Below are 20,197 nucleotides of genomic sequence, written 5' to 3'. Positions count from 1 at the left end.
CAGGAGTGCTAACGGTCACCAGCAATGGCCAAAAACTAATAAGCATCAGAAACAGACTTCCCTTGAGCTGACAAGAGGCACCAAACCTGATCCTTGTTCAAATTTCAAGCCTCCAGGACACTTCAGCAGTCCGTTTCTATTGCTAGGCTGCCAAGGCTGTGGTCAGCTGGTCCAGCATCTGTGGGATGTTAATTCAGGCCCCCATCGCCACAGGTATTTCTTGAACAGTGTGCAATGCAGGCCCCGCCAGCTCTATCACATGCTTTGCTCAGTGAAGCACATGTCACCACTATGTCCTTTACTCAGATGAAGAAATTGGGTCTTAGATAAGCTATCAGGTCCAAGCTCAGATGGTGCCTGTGGAAAATACCCTGACCTAGGCCACTAGGCGCCAACCTCAACATTCTCAGACATCGTGAGATGAGGATATCTACCCCAGGACTCAGCCCTCCTCTGGAAGTCTCATAGCCTCACAGCAGGGAACTAAAACCAGCCAGGACTTCCTCCTCCAATCCCTCCCTAGGAGTAGACCAGAAATGCACCCTTTCCCAAGCACACAGCTGTGAGGTACCCAGCCAGAGAACTCAGAACACCTGGATTTCCAGTCCCGTGTCCTAGAAACACCCATTGAGTGGGCATTGATCTTTTGGAGAAGCTGAGAAGATCTCTGCCCCAATAGCCTTATCTGCCTACACCTACTCCCCTCTGTATTCAGGTACATCTTAAGCTTAAAAAAGTCTTTAAGTACAACTTACATCTTTGTGGATCTTCATAGTGACCCCTAACTCCCTGAAGCTCTCTCTCAGTACACCTGGAAATGTGTAGACAGAGCATGAGTGAGGTGCAGCATCTGGGACCACGGCCTGACTAGCCAGCCTCCAGATGGGAATCGGGTAGCAGTCACCAGCTCCAAGAAAAGAGACCCTGTCCCATGTCCTCACTCGTCAGGGGATGGCATCCGTCTTTCCCAATGAAGAGGACCTGTCCTCTGCATGTAGCAGATCTTAGAGTCCTCAGTCTTGACTTCATAGAAAATTCCCACAAGGGAAAGACTTCTTGTCCCCTCCATAAGGACCCCTTCCTGAGTGGGTGGGGTGGGTGGGAGTGTCTTCCTCTGGAGTGAGGGCACCAGGGGTGGGATCTGCATCCTGGTACACAAGAGGAAAGGGACCACTAAGTGTGTTATTTGGCACATACTGCTGACTTCCAAGAACACTCACCAACCATAAGCTAGAGACGGCTCTCGGGAGAGCTGTGAGGAGCACACAGGACAGGCTGCCTGTCCATGGAACGTGCACCGGGCACAGGCAGCTCTGACTCTAGTCTCTGCCACCACTGTCAGAACTGAAGACAGGAAGCAGCAGCAGTGCTGGGGGGGGGGGGGCGTTTCTTCCTCATCCTCCCCTCCTGCTACTCCTCTATCTCTGTCTTCATGTCTCTAAATTATGGCCTGTTGTCGGGGTGGGCTGTGCTAAGTATGTGGTGGTGGTAGCGGCACTGGCACCTGGAGCTGTGTTTGCAAATCAAATTGAAAACAAAAATTCTGTAAAAGCTGAAAGCTTAGCAATTGGAATCCGATAACAAGAACTGAAGTGAACCAGCGTGAGGCTGACATGCCCTTAGCGTGACTGCCACAGTGCAGAGACGTGAGTGGTCTCCTTCACGGTGCTGCTCCTCTGTGTAAGCAAATATGGATGCACTATGATTCTTTAAAATTCTGGACAATCTTGGGAATGTGGAGAGGAAATTTCAAGTCGAAGGCTGCTGGCGCTTCACGCTAACTCAGTGATTCTCAACCTCTAGGCTGTGACCCCTTTGGGGGTCAAAGACCCTTTCACAGGGTTAGCATATCGGATATCCTGAATGTTAGATATTTACATTGTAATTCCTAACAGTTTCAAAAACACAGTTATGAAGTAGCAACAAAATAATTTTATGGTTGGGTGTCACTATAACATGAGGAGCTGTGTTAAAGGGCCGCAGCATTAGGAAGGTAGGGGACCGCTGTTCAAATGAAGCAGATCATCTAGCAACAGTGACCCAGTCAAGCCTTGTGTCTCTGATCCAGGAGAGGGATGATTATCTTGTATCCTAAGGGCTATCAGATGATTCAGGCCTTCAAGACATTTTCTCACCACAACAAATGACCCTCAGTCTTCTGCTTTCTGGTGAAAAGGACGAGACTTCCCAAAACATAATGTAATATAGCCAAGCCACAGGCTGGTCAGACCTAGCTAGTGGAGGAAGAGCAAGGGATGTCCTAGTAGGCCAACAGGATGAGTCTGTGTCTGTCCTTGTGCCTGGCACACAGAGGGAACCATTGCTCTCACCCCAAGGTTCCTGCTTAGAGAAGCGAGTTAGGATTTCATGGGTGGCGAAAGGGTGGGAGGTGAGGGTTATGTGTTAGACAAAGACTTGCCGTTAAGTATAAGTTTGAGATGATATTCTATCCCCCTGTTTGGCTAGTGTCATGTCAACTTGACACGAGCTAAAGTCACTTACGGATGGGGTACCTCAGTTGAAAAATTACCCTCACCAGATTGGCCTGCAGTACATTTTCTTGATTGATGATAGATGTGGGAGGGCCCAGCTCACCATGAGCAGTGGTCCTGGGTGCTATAATAAAGCAGGCTGAGCAAGCCATGTCAAGCAAGATGGTACCAAGTGTTCCTCCATGGCTTCTGCTTCTATTTCCAGCCCCCAAAGTCTTGCCTTGAGTTCCTATCCACTCAGGATATAGTGCGGCCTCTGAGTCATAAGCTGAAACAAACCCTTCCCTCCATGGGTTGATTCTGGTCAAGTTGTTTTGTAATAGAAACCCTAAGACACCCACTAAGAATGATTTAACCTTGGATCCATTCATTAATTCCTTTACTCTCACTCATTCTGTAACTTCTAGGCACAGACTCAGCTCTTCTGTGCTGCAGAGGGCTCTTACTAATCCTCTAAAGCCCAGAATAGAATGCCCCTTTATCCTTCTGCTGTTCCATCCTCTTGCCTCTAACGTTCCTGACTGCAGCAACCCTCTGTTAGGTTGACTGTCCTAGCTCGAGCATCTGATTACTTTCTGTCTATCATCCTGAGAACTCTTTGAGCAGTGGCTCTTGTGTCTCATGCACATTTGTGTGCCTCGTTCATGGTCAGAAACTAATCAGTTCCACGTAGAACTTGCTCAATAAGATTAAATAATTAAGTGAAGCCCCCCCCCAGTTGCACCCCAGGACACAACTTCTAAGTGTGTCCTATGTACTTGGCATGGATGCAGGGAAAAGAGGCAGGATTGCTAGGTTGTGTTCCTAGGAGATCTCCTTAAGCTTGTATGGCGAAGTGGACACTGGTGCTTAGTCAAGATGCCCACGCCCTCCAAACAGCTTGTGTGGCCAGCTGCAGCTCCCGGTCCATACAGCAGCTCTGAGCCTTGCCTGTGGGGGATGGTCAGCAGGTGCAGCGTGCAGGGAGGGCTTAGGAATTGAGTCCTTCTAAGGCAGATGACAACACCCAACGGGACACAGCTGTAATGCCTACCGCCTTTGCCCTGGGGACACGCTGAAACATGGATCAAGGCTGCAGCTGGCGTGGAGTCCAAAGCAGTGTCTGAGCTTGACACCCCCGTCCTGTTCCCCTTCTCCCATCGCCCCAGCATCCCAACGAAGCATTAGGCTAAGGAATTGCTTCAGTGAATATTGTCGCAGCTTTTGCACATGCAAATGTGCCCTAAGAGTATTTGTGTTTAGAGAGCTGGGAAGCTGGCTCCATGGGTGCCATCTGTGCAAGCACGAGGACCTGAGTTTGAATACTAGGACAAGCTTAGTGACATGTATGTAATCAGCCCTGAGTGGGAGGCAGAAACGGAATCCCTAGAATTCATTTGCCAGACAGTTTAGCTGAATGGATGTGCTTCAGATTGGGTGAGAGCCCATCTCAGAAAATAAGGTAGAGGACAACCCAGGAAGACACTTGGTGACAACTTCTGGCCTCGAGGTCCATGTAGCTTACAGGGATGTCATTTACAGCTGTGAGAAGGGCTCTGCATGCTCCTTTGTCCTTCCTGCTTTGGAACATGGGTGTGAGGGTGGACAAGAGAGCAGCCATTACTGACATTGAGGTAGAGGCTGTATGTTGAACATGGTAGCACAAAGGAGCCAGAGTTCCGTGCATGTCTGAGCTACTCTGCCAGCTCCAGAACATCTACCCAAAATGCAACACAAGGGAGGGACCACTACACTCTTTAAAACAAAACCACTAAGTTCTTTAAAACAATGTGTTGAAATAGAATTCTCTTTATAACCACAACTGGACCTGTATCTTCATTTGTGTAAACTCCGAGTGGGATGACAATGTTAGGAGAGAATGTGGAAATATCATGAAACCGGAAAACTCCAGCCCAAACACTCTGAGAATCCTATTTACATATGTGCTTGATTTCTTTACCTTCCCTCTATAGGTCTCTCCGTCTCTGTGCATGCAAACTGTAGCACGGGATGATACACTAGAGGGAAGAAACATGAGAAGGAGAACTCTGAAGAGGAGGTCATCTGTACCCCTCACTTGAGCCAAGGTTGGAGGGGGGAAGCAGCAGGGTCTCGCTCACCCTTTCCCTCCCCTGCAAACCTCAGCAGCAATGGGGTGGATGGGCTGCATTCCCCAGGGCCTCCCCTGAAGTGGGAAGGATGGGAGGCATGCGGGTGCCACAACATTTCGCAATTCTGTGCAGAAGTCATCCAGGGCTGTTGCAACTTTTCCAAAGGTGAACGGCGCCTCAGAGGAGATCAGACTTGCTTCATCAGTGAGTTGAGTCAGGGGCTTGGAGCTTCCTTCAGTGTACTTCTGTTGGCCACTGTTCTTTCCCAGGGCCACATTAATACACTGAGAGTAAGGTCTTGTTCTTTATAAAGGCCTGGGCTCAAGGCAAAAGTCAGTAAGAACAAGAGAGATGGTCCTCCACCCCACCCCCCCACCAGGCTTCTGGGTGTCAGCATGTTGACACAGTCTGCATAATTCCCTATTGTGAAGGGCTGTCCGGCATGTTGTGAGGGATTTAGCGACATCCACAGCCCCTCTCTTCTCACCGCATATCAACAGAACTCCTACCCACCACTTAGAAGAGATCCCAAACATCCGGAGGGCCCCATTCACATACGCTTCAGCTAAGAATTTGCTCTAGAGAGAGTAGGCATGGAAGCACCATCTAAAGGGAAGCTTTTGTTATGGCTTTGGAGGTTTATTTCCCCTACAAATATCATAAAACAGCCCAGCTGACAGATGGAAGCACAGAGAATGGGACATTTGTTTTTTTTTTTTTAACAGAAGCCAAAAAAAATAAAAAAGGTCTATAGCAGAAACGGAAAGGACTTCAGTGAGAGCAATGGGCACACTGGGCAGAGAGAGGCACTGAGGATTTGGGAGAAAATGGAAACTGACAGAAACACTGTAAGACCTGCAGGACCTTTTCTCTGACGCAGAATCCATGTTCCCCGAGTTTGGCCCTGGTGAGGCATCCCTATGTCAGGTAATAACCTTGGTAAACTTCATGGGGTTCCATGTCATTGTCTGGTCCCCATGAGAAGTGGCCCTCACATGCTTTCACTCCACAGTGGGACATCTAGAAGCTGTTGTTTGTTTGCAGAACTTGCTGCCTGGTGGCTTTTTCCCTGACGGCAGGGAGCAATTTGGCATCACATGGAATCCTGGATTACTGGCTAAATTAATATTTCATAGTGCCTGGTAGTCATTTACATTTATAGACACATGAGTCATGAAAAATTCAAGCTTTAATTGCTTTGAGCTTCTTATTTATTTATTTTGGTTTAGGGATTTTTTTTTCTTTTTAGCTAAGCTGTTTTTCAAAGTCTTGAGAGCAAAGGTACTCAAAAGAATCGGGGCATTGGAGACAGGTCTGAGGACAGGTTGGTATGGATTGGGACATGTCAAGAGGTGATGAAATCACAGGCTCAGGGCAGCTGGGGAATGGTGCCTGAGCCAATGTATCATTTTTCTCCATCAACAAAGGTAACCAGTTACCAGAGGGGGAAATTGAATCTACAATTACAAAATTTCAGGTACGATGACAGGCTAGCCTTATCCGTCTTGAAAACCAATACACCGCATGGCCTGCCTGGTCCTGTGTTTTGACCCAGGTCCTGGTCCTGGGTCAGTGGGAACATTCCTTGTCTCTGGTTGGGGCGGATGGGGCCTGTCACCTAAGGACTTGTCCTTGAATGCTGTGCCTCCTCAGCTCATCGGTTCAGGACTCAGTACTGTGGCTGTTTTGACATAAAAAGTGGTCTTGATGTTCTGCCTTTCTGTCCTACACCTGCTCCTCTCTCTGAAGGTCAGGCAAATTGTATTTGACTTAGGTTTCCAACGAATATTTGACTTTAGTTCTTTGAAATGTTTTATCTGGGAGTGTCTCTTCTGTTAGGCTGGCCACTGCAAGGATTTGCAAAGTGGAGTCTTGAACTTTATAATTAGAAACAAATGGTATTTTATCTATTGTGTGGGGGGTAGCGGGTGGGGAGGAGTGTATGTGTGGGGGTGTATGTGTGGGGGTGTGCAGTTGGGAGGCATGCATTCCCCGTAGCACACCAGTGGAGGTCAGGGGACAACCTTGAGAATCTGGTTTCTCCTTTCACCTCTCAGTGGCTCCAGGGATTGAACTCAGGTGTCAGACTGGCACAGCAGGTCCCTTCACCCGCGGAGTTATCTTGCTGATCTGGAGGAGGAGAAGCATGCAGAGAGATTAGGTGTTACTGTTCAAAAAAGATGGCTGACCCAAGCCTAGCAGAAGGCCTAGAAATCAGTTCTGAAGAGTACGGCAGGCAAATGGCGAAAGTGAGGAGGTGAGAAGGTGGGATTTTGTAGCAGATGTATGGACGTCAGTCTTTCAACTGAAGGTTAGAATAACTTCTCTATAGGAACCAGAGGGTTCAAGGTCACCCCAAGAAACAAGCCCACAGAATCAACTAATCTGGGCTCAAAGGGGCTCACAGAGACAAAACCGATAACCAGGGAGCCTGGATGGTTCTGAGCAAGGTCCTGTCCTCTTTTGTATGTGTGGTTGTAGTTTGGTTTTCTTGTGGGACTACTGACACCAGGATCACAGGCTGACTCCGACTCTTTTGCCCGCTTTTGGGACCTTTTCCTCCTACGGGATTGCTTTACTATGAGGATATGCCTATACTTACCGCAGCTTGATATGTATGTTTGGTTGTTATCCCTTAACTGAAGGGAAATGGAGGAAGAGTGAATCTGGGGACGAAGGAATGTGTGGCGAAGAACTGAGGGAAGAAAGAAGTGAGGGGAAACTATGGTCAGGATGTAATTCATAAGAGAATTAATAATAATAATAGTAATAATAATAATAATAATCTTCTCTGGAGAAGTTTGAGTAATTGGCAATTAAACAAAAGTATAACCCTTCTTAAAGCCTGTCTGACTTATAGTAATGATTAAAACCTGCATTCTGATTTTAAGGTCATGGACATAACCAAGCCAACCACTTTCTGGTGGAATCTGAGGCCAGCTCCACAGTCCACAGTAAGAAATGCATGCCCAGTGCTGTTAACCTAATCAAAGGTCCACAGTCTGAGAGGTCATAAGCCCGAGATTGAACATATTCCTATTGTTTTGTTAAGTGGATATGGCATCAAACTGTCTTCTAAAGTTCTTGTTGATACCCATAGGTGAGTGCTTCTCTCACCCTTGGGGAGAAAAGGTTCTTTCTGCAGTGGGCAGCTAACCAGAGAACTGAGAATATTGTCTGTGCAATGCTCAGCCCCAAACAGGAAATCAGTGGCCCCAACAAGGCTCAGGGAACATCAAAGAAGAGGGGTTAGGACGGAGTAAGGAGGATGAGGGAAGGGCTCTGTGAAACGCTGTCTTCTGAACAGGACGTGGACACCGCACTCCTGCGTCTGTGGGTTACATGCACAAGACCTGCACGAGGTCAGATAACATCCCAGCATAGCTGGACTCTGGCTCACAATGGAAAAAGGAGAAGAAATGAATGTAGGAGGTCACGCTGCCAATTCCTACGGGAAACTGGGGGTGGATATGATCAAGATACATTGTATACATGTATGTAATTTCAAAGAAAAATTAAAAGGTACTCTCTAAAATTTACGTTTGAGGTAAAAATAATTATGTCACTTTGACTTAAATCGTTTTGTCATAGAAAATATCTAACTGAAATATAAATAATTTTTTTAACCTCTAAATGGAGCAAAGCTTTACCAAACTGAATCTATGGCAATATACAATCACTTCAACTGTGTATTATGTTAGATTGATCACAGATTATCACAGATTAATTAGATACTGTGTAAGTTTCTTAAAGATGGTTACAGATATATATTAAAGAACTAATTCCCTTTAAAACCCATTAGATTTTTACATACACACACTTTTCTGTGATGTTAATTCTTTAGTATTCCATACAACCCACCAATATAGAGTACATGTTAGTTCACTGAAACATGTCTTTGTATAAGAAAGATGTCATTTGCTGTGATGGTTTCTCTAATGTATTTTCATAGTATAGTGTGAATTTTATCTCTTAATAAAGAGGTAGAAATATAATTCTAGAACCTTGGCAGGTTCTCTCCAGGTTAGCGCAGGACTGCTGGCTCCCAAAATAACCACACAGAGACTTGTTATAAATCCTTAGCCAGTAGCTTAGGCTTGTTACTAACTAGCTCTTTCAACTTAAATTAACCCATATTTCTTATCTGCTCTCTACCACATGGTGGTACCTTTTTTTCCACAAGATATGTTCATCTCCTGCTTCCTCTACATCTGCCTGGCAACTCTGCCCTCCTTCCCAGTGTTTTCTTACTCTGACTCTCCTGCCTAACCTCTTCCTGCCTAACTATTGGCCAGTTGACTCTTATTAAACCAATGAGAGCAGAACATCTTCACAGTGTACAAAAGGATTATTCCACCGCAATTTTAAATGCCATATTCAGCATTCTAAAGAGTTTGAGAACCATCTATCAATAGCTACTTAGTAAAGTATACCTGATTTAGTTACTTGCTTTAGGCTTAACTTTAAAGTATATACAAGAAACTAAATACAACATGACTAAAAGTGTAACTCTGAATAAATTAAAGAATTTGATTTATTATTTATTATTATTATTATTATTATTATTATTATTTTGAGGCAGTCTCTCTGTGTAGCCCTGGCTATACTGGAACTTGCTTTGTAGACCAGGCTGACTTCTAACTCTCAGAGATCCTCCTGTCTCTGCCTCCCAAGTGGTGGGATTAACGGTGTGCACCACCATACCTGGCTAACTGGCATTTCTTAATTATCCTTAACAGTTTACAATAGGTTAGTAGTTTTTATAAGTCTAGGACTTTACAGCATCAAAGGAAAAAACCAAAATGGAACAACAGCATTGGTTCAGGGCACTGAAGGTGGAGTCCAGAGGCCTCAGGTAAATTCATACCTGCATTTTCAATCTGGGCCACAGACACTCCCAACCCACCTTTGCAGGTTGGTGACCTTGGCACACTGTTCATCTCTGCCATCCTCCTGTTAACATAGCCCTTCCCCAAATCACTCAGGCTGAAACCACACTCAGTCTCATTCTTAAAGATCACATACTCTCTCTTAGCCAGCACATACATCACCTGACAAAAGCCACACAACTTCCAACATTCTGTGGTTTAAGGTCATAAACACTGCTGTCACAGTTTGAACCCCTGGAGCCTAATTTCTAGACTGTTAGAATCTGCTCTTTCCAGAACTGCAATCCTAATTAATACTCAATACATCTAATCTTCTTTGTCTTCAAGAAGGATTAAATACAAAAATATTGCTTAACTTTTCCCTCAGAAAGAGAAATATCACACTCTACTTACATGGTTATAAATTTGATAACAGAGAATTTTAAAATATACTTCCAAAGCACTGAGATAATTGCTAGAAACATTCTGATGTGTACCCTTTGATGTTCTAAAAATTGTACCCAGTATTGTTTTGTTTGTTTGTTTGTTTTGTTTGGGGGGTGTTTTCTTGTTTTTGTTTTATTTTTGAACTGGCCATCAAGTTTATTAGAAAAAGATTACCATTTGGATATTTCTTCCTTTGAGCTCAATGTTTGCTCCAGGGTACCCTTCCTCCTTCAAGTTTCCCTTCCCGTGACCGAGTCTGGGCTCTGGACGCTCAGAAGCAGAGCAGCCATGTTGCACTGTGACCCCACACAGCACAAAGTCGCAGAAAGTCCAGAGAAGCCAGGACTGCTTCTGTGTAGCTGATTGGCAGACCAAACACTGGGGATGGTGCCCCCAGGCATCCCCAGCAGCCAGCTGCAATCTGCTTTGCCTGCAGGGCTTGCGATAATCACCTTTTCTTTACAAACATCTTTCTGGAAGCACCTGGGATTTAAGTATCTCAGCCCTAGAGTGCTGCCCAGGACCTGCAGGATGGCTGAATGGCTGGAGATGTCATTTTCTGCAAAGGGAGACACCCCAGCTATGTAGTCAGGGGCAAACACGTTGGTCTTCTGCCTGGCCTTGTGGAAGAGTTGCAGCTGGGGGAAGGGCTGATCCTCCATCAGATAGGGATTGAGGGCATATTTGCCTGCTTTGGGAGTGGGCAGCGAGTACCGGAGGCCTTGAGGGTTCAGCACCTTGGGTTTTTCAGGAGAAATGCATATGCAAGGTGCCAGCGTCATTGACAGTCACTGACACTTTCTTCAGGGTCTTGTTCCCACGATGCCCACAGAATACTCGTTTCATGTCCGACATCATCTTGAAGCAGCCATGATAGCGTAGGAGGTAGCTCTGGGCCTCTAGGATCAGCACGCAATTCTCTACCAGCATGTGCAGCACCATCTGAAGCAGGACATTCTGCATGGCGAAGTCTGTGGTCACACACCCAACCCATATGTCCTTCAGAATGTCACATGGCTTCAACTCCTGCTGGATCTGCTTGATGTTGCTGGGGGTCATCACTGCCTTCAGATTCATTCTCTTCTTTCTTCTCCTCTTCCTCCTTTTCCCTTCTGTCAATTAGCAGCTCCTGCAGTCCACAATCAGTGTTAGGCTGAGGGTTTCTCCAGAACCGGAAGGAGCTGAATTGCAGGTTCTCAGGCCCACCAGCTGGAAGGCCACGATCCACCAACCCACAGTTTCATGTGAGGGTTTAAGCTTGGAAGACAAAGGCCATCTCAGTCCATCAGGCCTGAGCTAGGGCTGTATTATAACCATCTTTATCTTGGGTTATGGCTGTGTTGTAACCAGGTCTCTCATGCTCCTGAAAATAAGAACTGCTTGAACCCAGAGAAACTAGCTATGTTTTTTAAGTGACAGAAACTTACATCTTTTCTAGAAGAGAGGCCAGCAGCAGCAGTTGGCTCTGTCATAAAACATTGATTTTTTTACATTTCTCTTTATTCTGAATATTGACCTGCCTGCCAGTCTCCAGCAAACATACAGTTTTTATTGAAGGTGATTAGATTCTAACAAGCAAGGACAAGTAGCTTTTCATCTGTTGGGCCCAGAAAGAATGAGACCAGAAAGATGATCAACCCAGTAAACTCCTCTGAGGGGATCCTCTTCCCACACTATATGCCTCTGGAAAATGGAGTTTAGATTTACATCAACGAGAAGTTAACATTTGGGAGGAGGGTAAGAGAACAAACTGGAAAGACTCCCCAATATCTGGAGCCCCATTCTTAATCTCACTTCCCCTCTGGATAGACTAGGCTCTTTGGGGCAAGAATGAGGATGTCATAGAGTCTTGTCCCATGATTCCAGAGAGCTACAGAGGCCGGAAAATGTGTGGCAGTATTCGAGTGCGTCCATGCCACCCCCTGAGAAGCCTCTGAAGACAGCTGTAAAGGTGAAATCCGAGTAGCAGTGGAGAAGGAAGGATCTCAGAGATGCCAGAACCACAGGACACATGCAGAGGACAGCTGAGTGCCAAGAGGGAAGTTGGCCTGAGAGGCTATGTGTGGTACAGGCAGCAGAATATGAGCTCAGGTTGAGGATATGCAAGCTCTTTGGAGCCCAGATGATTCTATTACTAGATCAGCTGCCAGACATGGAAGTGCAAGCCTTGGTGTTTGCGCGACTGGGTTTTGGTCTTACTTTGATCTCATCTTTCCTTGCTTTACCCAGTTTTGCCCCTGTTGGAATGGGAATATTTACTCTGCCACAGTGTGCTGGACACACATAACTGGCTTCTTGATGCTGTGAGGCTTCCAGTTAAGAGATGATCTGAGTCTTGGAAGAGATTCTGAACTTAAAGTTTGGAAAAAGCATTGTTAAAGATTGTGGGAAATTTTGAAGTTGGATTGGATGTGTTTCAAATCAAGAGATAGCCTTGAGCCTGTGGGAACAAGGGTGGAAGAATATGGTTTAAAAATGAAATGCTTGGGTGTTTAGTAGAGAAGGGATAGACTTGTGATTAATAGTAAGGGGGGAGACCCACCCTAAGTGTGGGCAGCACCATCCCACAGGCTGGAGTTTCACACTGAATAAAAAGGATAAAGCAAACTGTACACCAGCATTCATGGCTCTGTTTCCTGGCTTTGGATGCAATGACTGTTTCATATTTCATGTGCCATGCAATCTTTGCCATGATTTTAGAGTCAAAATAAACCTTTCCCTCCTGAAGTGGCATTCTCTTGTGCATTTCAATCAGAAAATGAGAAAAGTAACCAATACAGAAGGGTAATCTTAAAATGCACATGGCAGTGTTATTTGGGAATAGAGACTTCGGAAGGCAATTAGGATTTGTGTGAGGTCATGAAAATGTGTTTCCTACAGTGATGTTAGTTTATTGGCACTTGCTCTATTTCACCGTGTGATGTCCCTACCATGTCACGAGGCAACCACAAAGCTCCCACTCAGTGCCAAGTCCATGCATGCTCTTTGACCCATACAACTCTTAAAAAAACAAACAACAAACCACTTCCCTCCTTATGTGGCATTCTGTAATAACAACAGAATTAGAGTAATAGTTAATATTGTCACTTTGACAGACTCTAGAATCACCTATGTGGGGGAGCAAGGCTCCGGGCACAGCCGTGTACAACTGTCTAGATTAGGCTAACCTCTGGGCACAGCTGTAAGAAGTGGCCTACATTAGGTTAAACTGAAGTGGGCAGAATTCCCACTGAATTCAGATGGAGGGGAGGGTGGAAACATATAGTTTTAACCTAGAAGGTCCAAGGGAAAACCTTTTGCTTTCTGCTTGCCTGCCTCCTGTTAGTGAATGCTGCTGCTGCTATCCTTAGCTGACATCAGACATCTTCCTCAGAAATCAGTGGCTCTCAGGGATCCTTCAGCTCCAGGCTGAAACTGCTGAGGCATCCAGCCTTGTGGACCAGAGAGCTACCTGGTTTCTCCAATGGGCAGACAGCGTTGTCAGACTATCCAGACCATCTCGTGTATGTCGGTCTAATAAATCCCTTTTAATGGATTTCCGTTCTGCCAGTCTGTTCCTATAGAGGACCCTGACTAAGACAGACTTGTGCCACAGAGCATTTAACTAGTCTTAATAAACATATCCACTGGTGGTGGAATGATTGCTCTTCTGAGGCGTTTGTGAGTGGTGATGTGGGGTGAAGCCAAAGTGTGCAGGTGGACGGTTGATTCCATTGTCTCCTGAGTGTCTCCTGAGTCCTAGAGTTCTAGAGTCATTGATGTAGAAGAAAGGAAAGACAGATGTGAAATGGAGGTGATTCAGAAAAATTCCCTGCAACCCTGAATATAAATTGGAAAATGCAATATGAACATGTAAAGTGTGTCAACTCTAAAACCAATATAGTTTTCTAACTCTTTACTTAAGAGCCACGGGAATAATGAACCTTGGGTAGAGAAGACTACCTCTGTCACCTAGGCTGAGGTTTTATTTTTTGGAACAGGGTTTCATTATGTGCTCTCCCCTCAAATGTGCATCTTTCTGCCTCAGCCTCCTGAGTACTAGGATTGCAGCATTCACCACTATGCCCAGCTTTCACTAGGAACTTGAAATAATGTTTCCTGAAAAAGAGACAAGAAAATATTAAGGAAATGGCCAGCTGCAGGTCCAGGTCAGAAATGTATAGTGAAAGCCTGTGACCCTACCATATAGACAGTAAGGAGGTAACACAAGACCACTGGTGTCAAGTCCAAAAGTACTTAGAATCCCACTTGAAGAATTTCGCCTGTTTGGAGAAGAAAAGTTTGAACTTCAACAATAACAAAAGGCTACACAAAGCTACACAAAGAAAGCTTGTCTCGAAAAACCAAACCAAACCAAAACAATTGTTGAAACAGAGTGAAACCCACCAGATACACTTAAATATGTGAGTTTAAATATGTGGTATTTTCAAAGTAGGTGCGATCATGTAAGCTTCAGAACTGGTTCATTACCTAGAGTGGTGGCAAATAAATGCAAGACAGTGGCATTTACCTTTGTCTACTGAGTGAACAAATTGTAAGTGAATAAAGGCATCTTCCAGGATCGCACTTCAACTGTTATATAAGTTAATAAAACGAGCAATAGAAATTATAGAATTAAACTGTGACCATTTTGTAGAATCAAATTATTGAATTAAAGGGCTCATCACATCAATAGTGGTCAATGACACAAGAGAGGAAGAAGGAGAGAGAGAAGAGGGAAGTGTCAGGGAAGTGAGAAGGAAAGGAAGCAGCAGAGAGGAGAGGGAGAGACGGAAGAGGAGGAGGAAAAGGGAAGGAAGAGAAAAGCAGACAATATGTGCCTCCCAGTGAAAGAACACACCATCACCTATAGTTTCGCCAAAAGGACTGGACATCAGAGCCATGAAATTCCCAAACTCCAGTTGACAAAATGCTGGTTGCACAAAGCTCGGAGCACATGCTGAACTGCATGCACAGTGAGTACACACACAGCCAAACACAGACCAGAAAACCACATGTGCCCTGTCCTGCTATGCTAGAGAGGGGTCCAGGGATGGGGGGCATCTCCAAATCCAATGAGACACAAAAGGAACCGTAAATGTTCTTAAGTGATAAGATTAACCTGTGGACGAGAAAAACACAGTTAGATGGCAGAACCATGTAAAGGCATGAGAAACTAACAGCTGTGAAAGTCACGAGATCATTCGCTTGTTTCCTCCTTCATTCAAATACATAACGCACTGCCATATGCCTGGATGAAACTCAGGGAGCTCAATTTTGAGTGAAAGAGATGTGGTCACTGTCTTTACAGCACTTACTGAATAATGGGGAAACCAACATGAGCTGTAAACACATAGCTAATGTACAATCACAGCCACGGTGAACTCTAAGAGAAGCTCAGAGGCTGCTCAGCATGAGTAAATGTCTTAGTTAGGGTTTCTACTGCTATGAAGAGACACCATGACCATGGCAACTCTCATAAGGAAACATTGGGGCTGACTTAGAGTGCAGAGGTTTAGTCCATTACTATTATCATCATGGAGGGAAACAGGGCAGCACACAGGCAGACATGATGCAGGAGAGGTAACTGAGAGTTCTATATCCATGCCAGCAGGCAGCAGAAAGACTGCGAGACACAAAGCCTGACTTGAGCATCTGAGACCTCAAAGACCACCCTAAGTGACATACTTCCTCCAAAAAAGCCACACCTACTCCTACAAGACCACACCTCCTTATAGTACCACTCCCTCTGGGCCTATGGGAGCCATTTTCACCCAAACCGCCACAGTAGGCAACTTCATAGGAGGTGGAATCTGAGCTGAGCTGTGAGGGAAGGGTAGTAAGAGAGAGAGAGAGACCGACCTTCAAGGCAGGGGGCAAAACTCTGGGGCCAAGGGGAAGTTAACCGAGAAATTCTGAAATGTCCAGACAGTCTTAAGGGTCAAGACTGAAAGAATATGGTTTTGACATTCCTTGTGCCTTCCTAAAAACAGCCACCACGCCTTCTCTGTGTCTGTGAGAGTTCCCAAAGCCAGCTGTGGGCCTAATTCATCTTGGGAACTTGAACATAATTTCCTCCCATGCCCAGAACTGTTACTATATAGTGTGGATAAGCAAATGCAGCTGGGCCTTGCAGCTCCCAGACATGGGTACCTGGGGCTAGAAGCAGCTGAAGTGAAGTGGGAGATGGATAGCCTTGAATTTATTCTCAGCTCCTCAGTGTGCTCATCTGTCGAGAACAGGCAGGAAATTCTGCCGTCTGGAGCTGGAGCAGGGTTGTACAGGGTAATATTTGCTAAGACCCAATTCTAGGCTTGGTACCTTGGTCCACGCCCTATGACTATAATTAAGTTCGGGCATCTAACAGGGCTATTTTTAGAAGAAAAAACTCTTTTTATTACTCTGAAAAATATCTGGTGGTTTGAGGGATACCCTGTATTGCATCCCAAACCCGGGATATTCCAACTCCCCTTCTAGCCTGCACTGAGAATAGGAAACTTAAGGTCAAGGCTGTTTGAAATCTCTACCCAACCACCCCACCCCTAGCAATGATCTATTCCAAGATGCCCATATGCACGAATAATCTTTACCCTAAAAATAGACAGTGGGCACGGTTCCATCTAGATTGGATTTCACCTCTTGTTTGCAAGGCTGTCAATCTGGCAGCCAGCACTAGGCTATAAATTATCTTCTTGAAAATCTTCAGTGATGAGAGGAAAGGCTCTGGGGTACGGATTCTTGGCAACGGAACAGTTATGTGGCAAAATCTCCAGATCTGAAAAACTGAGCAACAGGCTTATTTACGCCACTGCTATTTATTCTTGCAAAATCAGCATAGACTCTTGAGTTTTTGCTGCCAGGAGGGAACTGCAAGAGCACATTCAGTAGATGGATTGAGAGGAGGATGGAGGGCTGGAGTTAGCGCCTGCGTGTTGCCCAAGTTGTTTTTAGGGCTGGTGTCTACTGCCTTCACTCAATTCTTCATTTTTGTGGAGGTTTTTGCTGTCGTTTTTGGTTTTTTGAAACAGTCTTACATTAGCCTCATCTCACCTCTAACTCTCCATTCTTCTGCCCCAGCCTTCCAAGCGCCAGGGTTACAGGTGCGTGTCTCATGTCTTAGTTCATTCTTAAAGGTGATTTAGCAGAGAGAAGGGTAATATCTGGGGCTGGATCTGCCAACAGCCCTCTCCCTGTCTGCTCTGAGCATATCTGCCTCTCTGTCCTTATACGCTAATGTTTCAGGCTTTTCTGGACCAGGCCCGCTTCTCTAGGTCAGTTTTTCCCCAAACTATAGACCCTTCCTTTATTCATTTAAACACAACTAGAACAAGATAGTTGGGTGCCGTCACACTACTAAAGCTTTGAAGTGTCTTAAGAAGAGAGAAAAGCAGAGCAGGAAAATGGAAAAACTTCACTGTCAGAACCCTAGAGATCACGTGCTCAGCCCCAAAGGTCCCATGCCAACAGTCTCACTTCTTGGCTCTATCCAGCTGCCAAGCTGCCCCGGCTCTTCCTTGTCCTGAACTGGAAGCACTTTCTACAGGCCCTTTTTACCCAGATCTGAACTCTCCCACCCTCTCCAGTTCCAGCAACCACATCACAGTCACCTTTGAGAACTCTTTCCTGTACCTGCATATGCATATTACAAATAATATGCAGGGGATTGGAGGCAAAAGCCCACAAACACCCACCCAGGCCTGTCAATGAATGCCCACATTCTTTAGTGTAAGATAGTATAGTATTCTCCTATAACCTATATATATCTTTGTGTGTATCTTGAATCATCTCTAGAGTACATCTAATACCAAATACAATGGTAAACCCTGTATAAATACTCATTCAAAATGGTTTAGAGAATAATAACAAAAAGCAATGTCTGTTTATGTTCAGTGCAGGTGCAATTTTTCTGAATATCTCTGTTAAATCCACTGATGGACTCAAAGACATCAACTGTCCTTCCTGTCCCAGGCTAGAGCACCAACATGATGTTTGCTTCCTGTGTTCAGGGTCCCTCAATAGCAGGAGATAGACAGGACCTTGCTTCTATCTTAGGAGCATGAGCTCTCCCCAGACAATGCTAGTGTTTTCTAGGTCCAGCTTCAGGAAGACAGTACTGGCATTTAAACAATAGCAGCTTGCCTGTTGGTGTCTTATGCCTACCACCTGCTTCTCTTCCTGCCCCGTGGAACTCTTCCAGGGATTCTATTATGTCTGGAGCTACAGGCTCAGTATAGTCATGTCTTGAAGATAGTGACTCCTGCCTCCTGCCCTAGAACCTCTGCCTCTACCCCAGGCTCTAGAGCTCAGGCATTGGCATGTGCCTCTATAATTCCACTGGAAACAAGAAGATGTGTTGCACAGAGGAGCTCCTCCTAGGGACCAAGTCCTGGGGAGTGATCAAAGAGGGAGTTAGATGATGTGCACAGGCACCTGCATTCAGGCATCATCACTTATGTGAACCGTGGAGCCTCATTCGTGCTGTAAATTCCACATAGGGATTTTGGCATGAAACATGATAAAGGGAAATAGTAAAAAAAAAATCTCATAGATACTTATATTGACAAATATTACCTCAAAATGCAAACATATGTAAGTAAAAGTCAAACCGCAGCAAAGGGGGAATGTCTGAGTACTGTCTCAGTGCTACAGCAATAACTTTGGAGGTTTTGTTTTACTATTCCAATATTTGAAAATTCATGTTATTTCTGAGAAATATCTTCTAGATTCTGAAAATGTGTGCTACTCTGACTCCCTCCACTAAACTCGTTCTCATCTTTCTAACCTTTGCTGTGTGTCTTCATCCTCAGCCAATGGTCTCTCCTGGCTGTCAACTCTAACAGACAGGACTTGGGCATGGTTTTCAGAAGCTTGTAGAAAGAATTTCTGTTGTGTAACATGTAACTTTTATACAGATCAACAAATCCGTAGTCTGATGAAAGAGTCATACTTTATTAATTTGTTCTCTGAATAGTGGGGGACTATTAGCTAACTTAATTATACAGCGAGCTATTTATGCTTCGAAATTCCTTGGACTTTTGGGGCATTTATTGGTCCTGAAGGACACTCTATGTGCCAAACATTGGCTGGACATTTTTCACATATTGTATTTTGGAACAGAAAAAAAACAAATATAATAAAATTGAGTGTATGGAGTGTAAGGGCACAGTCCCTTCAAAGAACTGTGGCACAATATTGAGCTGCTTCTTCCACTCGTGAGGAAGTTAAATGAGTTAGGCCAAGGGAGTAATAGATGTTATTTTCTATTTCAAGCTGAAAATTCAATATAATCATCAGCATACAAAATTAATATAGGAACACAACTTTCCAAAGCCAAACACAATCAAGTAGCCAAAGTGGACTCCATATTTGCATTGGATGTCCTCAGTAACTGGGACTAACTGTGGTTACATGAAAATGAAAAATGGGATAAACCATGAGTTGGTTTTGGGGAGGGCACCGTCAGTGAAAACTTAATGGGGTCTTTTATTCTGAAGAAACTTGGCATGTATGCCTCTCTAAAGTAAACAGTCCAGCTTTGATCAAAACCAAAACAGTGTATTCTGTATGACTCTGGGTGAACTGGAAACTAACTTTAAATGTGACTTCAAGAGGGAGCTCAGACTCAGAGCAGATGCCAAGGCTCATGTGGATAATAACGTTATAGTCACCATGGCAAAACCCTTCTCCGTGTTTCTAGTGTTCCTTTACAGCTTAGACTCTCAAGCCTTTCCTGGGTACTTGGTTAATACACAGTGGTTCAGCTACAGTCTTCCCTGGACCTCACTGACTCTGAGTAGGGGAGTCTAGAAGGAGTTCTTTCTTATTGTTTTTATTGAGCTATGTATTTTTCTATTTCTGTTCCTTCCTCCCCCTCATCTTCTACCCTCTCCCATGATCCCCAGGCTTCTCAGCTTCATATAGAAAAGCAAAAAGCCCAGGATAGCCAAAACAATCTTTACAATAAATAAACTCCTGGAGACATCACAATCCTGATTTCAAACTCTACTACAGAGCTACAGTACTGAAAACAACCAGGTATTGGCATGAAAACACACAGGAGGACCAATGGAACTGAATATTAATTCATACACCTACAAACACCTGATTTTTGACAAAGAAGCAAAAACTATGAGATGTAAAAAAGAAAACATATTTAACAAATGATGCTGGCATAACTGGATATCAACATGTAGAAGAATGAAAATAAATCCTTATCTATTGCCATGCACAAAACTCAAGTCCAAATGGATCAAAGACCTCAACAAAAAAACAACCACACTGAACCTTATAAAAGAGAAAGTGGGAAGTATACTTGAATGCA

General features: G+C 44.7%; 1 pseudogene; it reads right to left on the bottom strand.

Moving 5' to 3' along the window:
* Window positions 1–10,345: 10,345 nt before the first annotated feature.
* Window positions 10,346–11,134, bottom strand: LOC119809296 (annotated as a pseudogene).
* Between the last annotated feature and the right edge of the window lie 9,063 nt (window positions 11,135–20,197).

Source organism: Arvicola amphibius, chromosome 3, assembly GCF_903992535.2.
Source record: "Arvicola amphibius chromosome 3, mArvAmp1.2, whole genome shotgun sequence".
NCBI classification, from domain to species: Eukaryota; Metazoa; Chordata; class Mammalia; order Rodentia; family Cricetidae; genus Arvicola; species Arvicola amphibius.
This window is presented reverse-complemented; position numbering and strand designations above follow the sequence as displayed.